This window comes from Osmerus mordax, chromosome 12 (assembly GCF_038355195.1).
Source record: "Osmerus mordax isolate fOsmMor3 chromosome 12, fOsmMor3.pri, whole genome shotgun sequence".
Taxonomy (NCBI): domain Eukaryota; kingdom Metazoa; phylum Chordata; class Actinopteri; order Osmeriformes; family Osmeridae; genus Osmerus; species Osmerus mordax.
The window spans coordinates 3,672,785-3,682,465 of NC_090061.1; the positions used below are offsets into that span (position 1 = coordinate 3,672,785).

The 9,681-nt window shown below is 41.3% G+C and overlaps 25 non-coding genes across 25 annotated transcripts; all 25 read left to right on the forward strand.

Moving 5' to 3' along the window:
• The first annotated feature begins 31 nt into the window (after positions 1-31).
• trnac-gca (transfer RNA cysteine (anticodon GCA)) lies at positions 32-103 on the forward strand. The gene has a single exon. It is a non-coding gene; the product is annotated as a tRNA-Cys (tRNA).
• A 128-nt stretch (positions 104-231) lies between these two features.
• On the forward strand, positions 232-303 carry trnac-gca (transfer RNA cysteine (anticodon GCA)). The gene has a single exon. It is a non-coding gene; the product is annotated as a tRNA-Cys (tRNA).
• Positions 304-431: 128 nt separating this feature from the next.
• Positions 432-503, forward strand: trnac-gca (transfer RNA cysteine (anticodon GCA)). The gene has a single exon. It is a non-coding gene; the product is annotated as a tRNA-Cys (tRNA).
• A 128-nt stretch (positions 504-631) lies between these two features.
• On the forward strand, positions 632-703 carry trnac-gca (transfer RNA cysteine (anticodon GCA)). Its single transcript has one exon. It is a non-coding gene; the product is annotated as a tRNA-Cys (tRNA).
• Positions 704-836: 133 nt separating this feature from the next.
• On the forward strand, positions 837-908 carry trnac-gca (transfer RNA cysteine (anticodon GCA)). The gene has a single exon. It is a non-coding gene; the product is annotated as a tRNA-Cys (tRNA).
• Positions 909-1,036: 128 nt separating this feature from the next.
• trnac-gca (transfer RNA cysteine (anticodon GCA)) lies at positions 1,037-1,108 on the forward strand. The gene has a single exon. It is a non-coding gene; the product is annotated as a tRNA-Cys (tRNA).
• A 128-nt stretch (positions 1,109-1,236) lies between these two features.
• trnac-gca (transfer RNA cysteine (anticodon GCA)) lies at positions 1,237-1,308 on the forward strand. The gene has a single exon. It is a non-coding gene; the product is annotated as a tRNA-Cys (tRNA).
• A 128-nt stretch (positions 1,309-1,436) lies between these two features.
• Positions 1,437-1,508, forward strand: trnac-gca (transfer RNA cysteine (anticodon GCA)). Its single transcript has one exon. It is a non-coding gene; the product is annotated as a tRNA-Cys (tRNA).
• Positions 1,509-1,636: 128 nt separating this feature from the next.
• trnac-gca (transfer RNA cysteine (anticodon GCA)) lies at positions 1,637-1,708 on the forward strand. The gene has a single exon. It is a non-coding gene; the product is annotated as a tRNA-Cys (tRNA).
• A 133-nt stretch (positions 1,709-1,841) lies between these two features.
• Positions 1,842-1,913, forward strand: trnac-gca (transfer RNA cysteine (anticodon GCA)). The gene has a single exon. It is a non-coding gene; the product is annotated as a tRNA-Cys (tRNA).
• A 128-nt stretch (positions 1,914-2,041) lies between these two features.
• Positions 2,042-2,113, forward strand: trnac-gca (transfer RNA cysteine (anticodon GCA)). The gene has a single exon. It is a non-coding gene; the product is annotated as a tRNA-Cys (tRNA).
• A 128-nt stretch (positions 2,114-2,241) lies between these two features.
• Positions 2,242-2,313, forward strand: trnac-gca (transfer RNA cysteine (anticodon GCA)). The gene has a single exon. It is a non-coding gene; the product is annotated as a tRNA-Cys (tRNA).
• Positions 2,314-2,446: 133 nt separating this feature from the next.
• trnac-gca (transfer RNA cysteine (anticodon GCA)) lies at positions 2,447-2,518 on the forward strand. Its single transcript has one exon. It is a non-coding gene; the product is annotated as a tRNA-Cys (tRNA).
• Positions 2,519-2,646: 128 nt separating this feature from the next.
• On the forward strand, positions 2,647-2,718 carry trnac-gca (transfer RNA cysteine (anticodon GCA)). The gene has a single exon. It is a non-coding gene; the product is annotated as a tRNA-Cys (tRNA).
• Positions 2,719-2,846: 128 nt separating this feature from the next.
• trnac-gca (transfer RNA cysteine (anticodon GCA)) lies at positions 2,847-2,918 on the forward strand. Its single transcript has one exon. It is a non-coding gene; the product is annotated as a tRNA-Cys (tRNA).
• Positions 2,919-3,046: 128 nt separating this feature from the next.
• trnac-gca (transfer RNA cysteine (anticodon GCA)) lies at positions 3,047-3,118 on the forward strand. Its single transcript has one exon. It is a non-coding gene; the product is annotated as a tRNA-Cys (tRNA).
• A 128-nt stretch (positions 3,119-3,246) lies between these two features.
• On the forward strand, positions 3,247-3,318 carry trnac-gca (transfer RNA cysteine (anticodon GCA)). The gene has a single exon. It is a non-coding gene; the product is annotated as a tRNA-Cys (tRNA).
• A 128-nt stretch (positions 3,319-3,446) lies between these two features.
• trnac-gca (transfer RNA cysteine (anticodon GCA)) lies at positions 3,447-3,518 on the forward strand. The gene has a single exon. It is a non-coding gene; the product is annotated as a tRNA-Cys (tRNA).
• A 128-nt stretch (positions 3,519-3,646) lies between these two features.
• Positions 3,647-3,718, forward strand: trnac-gca (transfer RNA cysteine (anticodon GCA)). Its single transcript has one exon. It is a non-coding gene; the product is annotated as a tRNA-Cys (tRNA).
• Positions 3,719-3,846: 128 nt separating this feature from the next.
• On the forward strand, positions 3,847-3,918 carry trnac-gca (transfer RNA cysteine (anticodon GCA)). Its single transcript has one exon. It is a non-coding gene; the product is annotated as a tRNA-Cys (tRNA).
• A 128-nt stretch (positions 3,919-4,046) lies between these two features.
• On the forward strand, positions 4,047-4,118 carry trnac-gca (transfer RNA cysteine (anticodon GCA)). The gene has a single exon. It is a non-coding gene; the product is annotated as a tRNA-Cys (tRNA).
• Positions 4,119-4,246: 128 nt separating this feature from the next.
• Positions 4,247-4,318, forward strand: trnac-gca (transfer RNA cysteine (anticodon GCA)). The gene has a single exon. It is a non-coding gene; the product is annotated as a tRNA-Cys (tRNA).
• A 128-nt stretch (positions 4,319-4,446) lies between these two features.
• On the forward strand, positions 4,447-4,518 carry trnac-gca (transfer RNA cysteine (anticodon GCA)). The gene has a single exon. It is a non-coding gene; the product is annotated as a tRNA-Cys (tRNA).
• A 128-nt stretch (positions 4,519-4,646) lies between these two features.
• Positions 4,647-4,718, forward strand: trnac-gca (transfer RNA cysteine (anticodon GCA)). The gene has a single exon. It is a non-coding gene; the product is annotated as a tRNA-Cys (tRNA).
• A 128-nt stretch (positions 4,719-4,846) lies between these two features.
• trnac-gca (transfer RNA cysteine (anticodon GCA)) lies at positions 4,847-4,918 on the forward strand. Its single transcript has one exon. It is a non-coding gene; the product is annotated as a tRNA-Cys (tRNA).
• The last annotated feature ends 4,763 nt before the right edge of the window (positions 4,919-9,681 follow it).

The following is a 9,681-nucleotide window of genomic DNA, read 5'->3' on the forward strand; positions in this document are numbered from 1 at the left end:
CCTCGTTTCATAATAACTTGGACTTTATATAGGGGGTATAGCTCAGTGGTAGAGCATTTGACTGCAGATCAAGAGGTCCCAGGTTCAAATCCTAATGCCCCCTGTGCTGTACATTGACAATGGCAGCATTTTCAATGCTTTAGAAGAAGATTTCAAGTCTTATGAAGAATTTGTAGTCAGGTATTATCTCTACACCTTCTACACGTTTCAGTGTGACTTCAACTTCACATAGGGGGTATAGCTCAGTGGTAGAGCATTTGACTGCAGATCAAGAGGTCCCAGGTTCAAATCCTAGTGCCCCCTGTGCTTTACATTGACAATGGCAGCATTTTCAATGCTTTAGAAGAAGATTTCAAGTCTTATGAAGAATTTGTAGTCAGGTATTATCTCTACACGTTCTCCTCGTTTCAAAATAACTTGGGCTTTATATAGGGGGTATAGCTCAGTGGTAGAGCATTTGACTGCAGATCAAGAGGTCCCAGGTTCAAATCCTAGTGCCCCCTGTGCTGTACATTGACAATGGCAGCATTTTCAATGCTTTAGAAGAAGATTTCAAGTCTTATGAAGAATTTGTAGTCAGGTATTATCTCTACACGTTCTGCTCGTTTCAAAATAACTTGGACTTTGTATAGGGGGTATAGCTCAGTGGTAGAGCATTTGACTGCAGATCAAGAGGTCCCAGGTTCAAATCCTAGTGCCCCCTGTGCTGTACATTGACAATGGCAGCATTTTCAAAGCTTTAGAAGAAGATTTCAAACGACAGTCTTGGAAGAATTTGTAGTCAGGTATTATCTCTACACCTTCTACACGTTTCAGTGTGACTTCAACTTCACATAGGGGGTATAGCTCAGTGGTAGAGCATTTGACTGCAGATCAAGAGGTCCCAGGTTCAAATCCTAGTGCCCCCTGTGCTGTACATTGACAATGGCAGCATTTTCAATGCTTTAGAAGAAGATTTCAAGTCTTATGAAGAATTTGTAGTCAGGTATTATCTCTACACGTTCTCCTCGTTTCATAATAACTTGGACTTTATATAGGGGGTATAGCTCAGTGGTAGAGCATTTGACTGCAGATCAAGAGGTCCCAGGTTCAAATCCTAATGCCCCCTGTGCTGTACATTGACAATGGCAGCATTTTCAATGCTTTAGAAGAAGATTTCAAGTCTTATGAAGAATTTGTAGTCAGGTATTATCTCTACACCTTCTACACGTTTCAGTGTGACTTCCACTTCACATAGGGGGTATAGCTCAGTGGTAGAGCATTTGACTGCAGATCAAGAGGTCCCAGGTTCAAATCCTAGTGCCCCCTGTGCTTTACATTGACAATGGCAGCATTTTCAATGCTTTAGAAGAAGATTTCAAGTCTTATGAAGAATTTGTAGTCAGGTATTATCTCTACACGTTCTCCTCGTTTCAAAATAACTTGGGCTTTATATAGGGGGTATAGCTCAGTGGTAGAGCATTTGACTGCAGATCAAGAGGTCCCAGGTTCAAATCCTAGTGCCCCCTGTGCTGTACATTGACAATGGCAGCATTTTCAATGCTTTAGAAGAAGATTTCAAGTCTTATGAAGAATTTGTAGTCAGGTATTATCTCTACACGTTCTGCTCGTTTCAAAATAACTTGGACTTTGTATAGGGGGTATAGCTCAGTGGTAGAGCATTTGACTGCAGATCAAGAGGTCCCAGGTTCAAATCCTAGTGCCCCCTGTGCTGTACATTGACAATGGCAGCATTTTCAAAGCTTTAGAAGAAGATTTCAAACGACAGTCTTGGAAGAATTTGTAGTCAGGTATTATCTCTACACCTTCTACACGTTTCAGTGTGACTTCAACTTCACATAGGGGGTATAGCTCAGTGGTAGAGCATTTGACTGCAGATCAAGAGGTCCCAGGTTCAAATCCTAGTGCCCCCTGTGCTGTACATTGACAATGGCAGCATTTTCAATGCTTTAGAAGAAGATTTCAAGTCTTATGAAGAATTTGTAGTCAGGTATTATCTCTACACGTTCTCCTCGTTTCAAAATAACTTGGGCTTTATATAGGGGGTATAGCTCAGTGGTAGAGCATTTGACTGCAGATCAAGAGGTCCCAGGTTCAAATCCTAGTGCCCCCTGTGCTGTACATTGACAATGGCAGCATTTTCAATGCTTTAGAAGAAGATTTCAAGTCTTATGAAGAATTTGTAGTCAGGTATTATCTCTACACGTTCTGCTCGTTTCAAAATAACTTGGACTTTGTATAGGGGGTATAGCTCAGTGGTAGAGCATTTGACTGCAGATCAAGAGGTCCCAGGTTCAAATCCTAGTGCCCCCTGTGCTGTACATTGACAATGGCAGCATTTTCAATGCTTTAGAAGAAGATTTCAAACGACAGTCTTGGAAGAATTTGTAGTCAGGTATTATCTCTACACCTTCTACACGTTTCAGTGTGACTTCAACTTCACATAGGGGGTATAGCTCAGTGGTAGAGCATTTGACTGCAGATCAAGAGGTCCCAGGTTCAAATCCTAGTGCCCCCTGTGCTGTACATTGACAATGGCAGCATTTTCAATGCTTTAGAAGAAGATTTCAAGTCTTATGAAGAATTTGTAGTCAGGTATTATCTCTACACGTTCTCCTCGTTTCATAATAACTTGGACTTTATATAGGGGGTATAGCTCAGTGGTAGAGCATTTGACTGCAGATCAAGAGGTCCCAGGTTCAAATCCTAGTGCCCCCTGTGCTTTACATTGAAAAGGGCAGCATTTTCAATGCTTTAGAAGAAGATTTCAAGTCTTATGAAGAATTTGTAGTCAGGTATTATCTCTACACGTTCTCCTCGTTTCATAATAACTTGGACTTTATATAGGGGGTATAGCTCAGTGGTAGAGCATTTGACTGCAGATCAAGAGGTCCCAGGTTCAAATCCTAATGCCCCCTGTGCTGTACATTGACAATGGCAGCATTTTCAATGCTTTAGAAGAAGATTTCAAGTCTTATGAAGAATTTGTAGTCAGGTATTATCTCTACACCTTCTACACGTTTCAGTGTGACTTCAACTTCACATAGGGGGTATAGCTCAGTGGTAGAGCATTTGACTGCAGATCAAGAGGTCCCAGGTTCAAATCCTAGTGCCCCCTGTGCTTTACATTGACAATGGCAGCATTTTCAATGCTTTAGAAGAAGATTTCAAGTCTTATGAAGAATTTGTAGTCAGGTATTATCTCTACACGTTCTCCTCGTTTCAAAATAACTTGGGCTTTATATAGGGGGTATAGCTCAGTGGTAGAGCATTTGACTGCAGATCAAGAGGTCCCAGGTTCAAATCCTAGTGCCCCCTGTGCTTTACATTGAAAAGGGCAGCATTTTCAATGCTTTAGAAGAAGATTTCAAGTCTTATGAAGAATTTGTAGTCAGGTATTATCTCTACACGTTCTCCTCGTTTCATAATAACTTGGACTTTATATAGGGGGTATAGCTCAGTGGTAGAGCATTTGACTGCAGATCAAGAGGTCCCAGGTTCAAATCCTAATGCCCCCTGTGCTGTACATTGACAATGGCAGCATTTTCAATGCTTTAGAAGAAGATTTCAAGTCTTATGAAGAATTTGTAGTCAGGTATTATCTCTACACCTTCTACACGTTTCAGTGTGACTTCAACTTCACATAGGGGGTATAGCTCAGTGGTAGAGCATTTGACTGCAGATCAAGAGGTCCCAGGTTCAAATCCTAGTGCCCCCTGTGCTTTACATTGACAATGGCAGCATTTTCAATGCTTTAGAAGAAGATTTCAAGTCTTATGAAGAATTTGTAGTCAGGTATTATCTCTACACGTTCTCCTCGTTTCAAAATAACTTGGGCTTTATATAGGGGGTATAGCTCAGTGGTAGAGCATTTGACTGCAGATCAAGAGGTCCCAGGTTCAAATCCTAGTGCCCCCTGTGCTTTACATTGAAAAGGGCAGCATTTTCAATGCTTTAGAAGAAGATTTCAAGTCTTATGAAGAATTTGTAGTCAGGTATTATCTCTACACGTTCTCCTCGTTTCAAAATAACTTGGGCTTTATATAGGGGGTATAGCTCAGTGGTAGAGCATTTGACTGCAGATCAAGAGGTCCCAGGTTCAAATCCTAGTGCCCCCTGTGCTGTACATTGACAATGGCAGCATTTTCAATGCTTTAGAAGAAGATTTCAAGTCTTATGAAGAATTTGTAGTCAGGTATTATCTCTACACCTTCTACACGTTTCAGTGTGACTTCAACTTCACATAGGGGGTATAGCTCAGTGGTAGAGCATTTGACTGCAGATCAAGAGGTCCCAGGTTCAAATCCTAGTGCCCCCTGTGCTTTACATTGACAATGGCAGCATTTTCAATGCTTTAGAAGAAGATTTCAAGTCTTATGAAGAATTTGTAGTCAGGTATTATCTCTACACGTTCTCCTCGTTTCAAAATAACTTGGGCTTTATATAGGGGGTATAGCTCAGTGGTAGAGCATTTGACTGCAGATCAAGAGGTCCCAGGTTCAAATCCTAGTGCCCCCTGTGCTGTACATTGACAATGGCAGCATTTTCAATGCTTTAGAAGAAGATTTCAAGTCTTATGAAGAATTTGTAGTCAGGTATTATCTCTACACGTTCTCTTAGTTTCATAATAACTTGGACTTTATATAGGGGGTATAGCTCAGTGGTAGAGAATTTGACTGCAGATCAAGAGGTCCCAGGTTCAAATCCTAGTGCCCCCTGTGCTTTACATTGACAATGGCAGCATTTTCAATGCTTTAGAAGAAGATTTCAAGTCTTATGAAGAATTTGTAGTCAGGTATTATCTCTACACGTTCTCTTAGTTTCATAATAACTTGGACTTTATATAGGGGGTATAGCGCAGTGGTAGAGCATTTGACTGCAGATCAAGAGGTCCCAGGTTCAAATTCTAGTGCCCCCTGTGCTTTACATTGACAATGGCAGCATTTTCAATGCTTTAGAAGAAGATTTCAAGTCTTATGAAGAATTTGTAGTCAGGTATTATCTCTACACGTTCTCCTCGTTTCATAATAACTTGGACTTTATATAGGGGGTATAGCTCAGTGGTAGAGCATTTGACTGGCAGCTTTTTCAATCCTTTAGAAGATTCCAATGACCCAATGTCTTATGAAGAGTTTATTGACAATAATTGTCTTTACACCTATCTCGATTTACTTTTCATTTGAAGTACATGTTTTTAACAAAATATACATCCATAACATTATAGATGTTAACATCAGCTGTCCACACATAGGAATGTAGGATTCTGCCATCGTTTTAGTGTAGACAAGCTAGGATGAGGTTAAGTGGGCCTACTCAATCTGTGTCCTTAAAGAATGTTTTAATGGCCACTCCACAATAACAATTGTAACACTGTCATAGACACTGCACTTTTTTACAACTCTAACCTTGCCCTCTGAAAGGATTGATGCGTCACCATAGCAACATTGACCCTTGAAGTCTCTTAGCAACCTGAGACCTGTGCTAGATTTATGGGTGTTTTCAGCTTGTTACAGCAGATTTATCCTCACAATAAAAAAGAACAACAATCTGCAGAAGCCATTAGGGAAGTCTAAAGAAAAGTCCTGGCCGAAGTAGGTTTAACAAGAGCTCATACATGAGAGGAAGTTCAAAATGTGGTTGGCATTCTGACCTCCGCAAATTCATTCAACCGTTTTTTAAATTCACCATGTGGCTCAAGTTCAAGGTTTTGAACAGAAGGTTTTTGCTTTGTTAGTAAATTCCTTGCCAACAGCAAGTCAGTTCACATGAAAGTTAACAACAAAACAACAAATGGACATTAAAAGTAAAGTGTAGTTCTTGTAGATGTTAATAGAACTTTTGGCCAGAATTGATAATTAAGTTCCAACTACTAATTGTTTGAGTTTGCTGACTACCATATTTGTGACTCTAGGTTTCAAAGTAATCATAACTTTGTGTGTAATAGTTAAAGATCCTACCATCACTGTCTTTTTCCATTATTCGATGACAGGCAACTTCAAAATCTTATTTTAACCATAGGCCTATCTTAGTTACCTGGCTAGACATTGGGTTTATCAGTGGCACATACGGTAGCTATGTTGGGAAGCAAAGGGGGACAAAAACCTTTTAACCTGAAAATCCCTGAAAGTCCCCCAAGTCAAGCATACCCCTGTAACACGGGGAGTCAGGTGGCTGAGTGGTGAGGGAATCGGGCTAGTAATCCGAAGGTTGCCAGTTCGATTCCCGGTCATGCCAACTGACGCTGTGTCCTTGGGCAAGACACTTCACCCTACTTGCCTTGGGGGGAATGTCCCTGTACTTACTGTAAGTCGCTCTGGATAAGACATTTACATTTAGTCATTTAGTCATTTAGCAGACGCTCTTATCCAGAGCGACTTACAGTAAGTACAGGGACATTCTCCCCGAGGCAAGTAGGGTGAAGTGCCTTGCCCAAGGACACAACGTCATCTGGCACGGCCGGGAATCAAACTGGCAACCTTCTGATTACAAGCCCGCTTCCCTAACCGCTCAGCCACCTGACTCCCATAAGAGCGTCTGCTAAATGACTAAATGTAAATGTAACATGTAAAACAGTATGGTACTCCTAAAAATGCTCTTCACTGTGTTTCCTATTGATCACCAACAGGACTTACAGTACAATACAATCACATGTAAAAACGAAATAAAAAGGATTTTAACAACACTGTATAATGTATTTCTGTGCAATGTTGAAACTCTTTTGCCTTGACAAAAATAGCCATTCTAACCCAAGGAGTCCTCCTGCTGCACGTATTGCTGCTCTAAACTTAGTGGGGATGGTCTGGTCAAGAGTCAGTGTCATGAGTACACAGATTAAGACAGATGACACAGAACGAGCGCTCACAGGAGGTGGCGACGGGGAAGAGGAGACAGAGAGATGGGAGTCTGGGGGCCAAGTCTCTGGTATTTAAAGCAGGACGTCTTCATTCCCACCTGCTGACGTATGCAATCTCCTTCCATTCGCCACGCTTTGAGGTTGCATGACCTGCGGGGCTGTCCGGCCTGCTGGCCCTTCTCCAGGGTAGCCCGCGGTGCATCCCTAAGCAGGCTTGACCGACCCGTTGTCACACACACTGCGGTCAAGCCTTGGGCAGGGGGATTTGAGATGTGACAGGATAATCAATTTCAGTGATTCATGATCACCCCAAAGGAGGCAGAGCTGAGCAACTGGGCAGCTGAGCAGGGGGAGGGGGAGGGGAGGGGCAGGGGAGGAGGGAGCCAGGGGGAATGCTGACAACACTGTTAGGTCGGTGGCCAGACATGCTGAAGTAGACTCCGCTGCTTACCAATGCTCCTGTTTCCTTCTGGCTTCTAGAAAGCCAGGGAGGATTTCCTAGTATATTAATATAGTTAATAAGGATATTTTTTGTTGTTGTTGTTTTTACAGTCATGCCTACTGGTCAATGTATTAAGAGGGGTCATTTAATTATGTTACACATACTAAAGTAAAACTGTACAAAATACATTAAAATATTATGCCTTATTATACAAACAGCGAGATGTAGATGTAGTTTTGTCTGCCTGGTGTCTCCTTTAGTGAGACGAGACTCACAACAGGCCAGTGCATGTATGCATGCATTGGAAGGGAAGTTCATGCTGAGCACAGTAGCTGGTAGGGATGGGGTGTGAGGGGACTGTGGGTGAAACCCATGTGTCACGAGGTAGAGATTGGCACCTCCCAGAGGTGGTACTTCCAAGTGAGGATTTCTATTCCACCTTCCTCCTAACTTCCCGGAAGCGCATGCCTGACGGCGGCCTCAACCTTCGCCCCGAACCTGAACACAAACTGCACCGAGGCGGAAGAGAAAGGAGTGAGTGTTGTGGGTTTAAACACATCGCCTTGTTTACTTCCTTGAAATACATAATAACATCCAGTGAATGTGTTTTATTTAGCTGAGATGGCATGTTAAAAACACTTATTGTAAAAAACTGAGTAGAGAGCAATCTGTCTTGTTTGGTGACATAAAGAAATAAAACATTACACACAATAAAACAATCACTAAGACAAATTACTTTATTGCACCTACCCATATTCTATAAGCTTCCATATTTACCAGTTGACCCTACCCCTAGTCTTGTTGGCAGTGCATGCACTGCATTGTGTGTGTGTGTTCGTACGGTGAGGTTTTGTCGTTGCAGGAATGGAACAGGTGTTATATACAGTAGGCCACACCGTGGGAGTTTCTCTCAAGGTAACCCAAGTCAAAGGAACCACATCCACTATGAACACCGCTCCACCACACCGCTCCACCACTCTGCTATGTATCACCATTTAAAATCGTAAAAATATTGAGCTGAATTTCTCTTCAATTCGATAGCAGTTGCGGGGAATGAAACGTGTGCCAAAAATATCATCCGAAAGCGTGCAATAAAAGAAAAAAAGTTCAATCAGTTCGGCCTTGAAGTTCAGTCATATCAGGCAAGGTTTATATTTCATGTTTGGAAACATTGGACATCTGACTAAAGCACAAGGATGAACATGTTATCCTTGTGGAACCAGGGGGTTATTTTGTTCCAGAGGAAGACTCTCGGGTCATGAAAAGTATTTTGGCCCTGACAAATTGATTAATTTAGTCAGTGGAAAATACTTGACATTTCATGAATAATTAGACTTTACCATCACAGATATTTTATAATTGTATAATTAATATAATTTACAAATACAGATTGCAAAACAAAGCTAGAATAATATAAGTCAAATGCACAGAAGAACGCCAACATGTTTTTGTATTATTCAAATTATTTGTTATTAACAAATATTACAAATACAATGACAAATAGTCATTACTCAGATTAGTTCACAATGTAATCATTGTTGTATAAATTGTGAACTACATTGTTAACTTAAAACAAACTAAAGTCATCTGTAATTGCAAAAATACAGAAATCTGAACTTCTGATATCTTGATATTCAGTCAAATGCTCTACCACTGAGCTATACCCATCCCAATTAAACGCAATAACTGTGGTTACATGTGATGACAAGGCTAATAACAGGGCTGAGTGTTCATATCTCCAGTTCTGGAACGCTTTAAGGATTTGTGGATGTCTACCGTGGACATGTTCAGGAATAACTCGGTGATGAACCGGGCTGGAAGATAATCCTGCGACTCTCTTACCTTTCTTCCACATGCTGCTGAATCTTCGCAACAGCTGAGAATCCTCACAGATGTGGGTTTCTGCAGCTACGCTGTAATGCCCCACTCGTAAACACAGCCTTGAGCTGAGGAAATTGAATCCAAGAGTCACTCCCTTGCCTTCTCACATTACACACTGCAAGTAAAAACGAATAATTTATTCAATGGGTATATTTTCTGATACGTACATTATACGATATGCACCGTATATTCATCTAACACCAAATATTGTTTAACGTTGCTATCTTGTTTTTTTATTAACTGGTTTGTGTTTTAAAACAAAACAAAAACTATGCTTTTCAGAAGTCACACCAACAGATTTGTTTTCTTTTATTATTAATGTTTTCTCTGATCTTCATAAGCAGGCTTTGCAGTCATAAATTAGAGGCTAGTTTCTGTGTCTCAGCTTGTGTCGAGCTCTCGGCAGATCTGTGTGTTCGGTTTCTGAAGGTCACAGTCCCAGCCCTGTTAGAGAGCCAGAGAGGGAGGCCGTGGGGGCGTGGCTAAGCGGTAGGGGGGGCGTGGC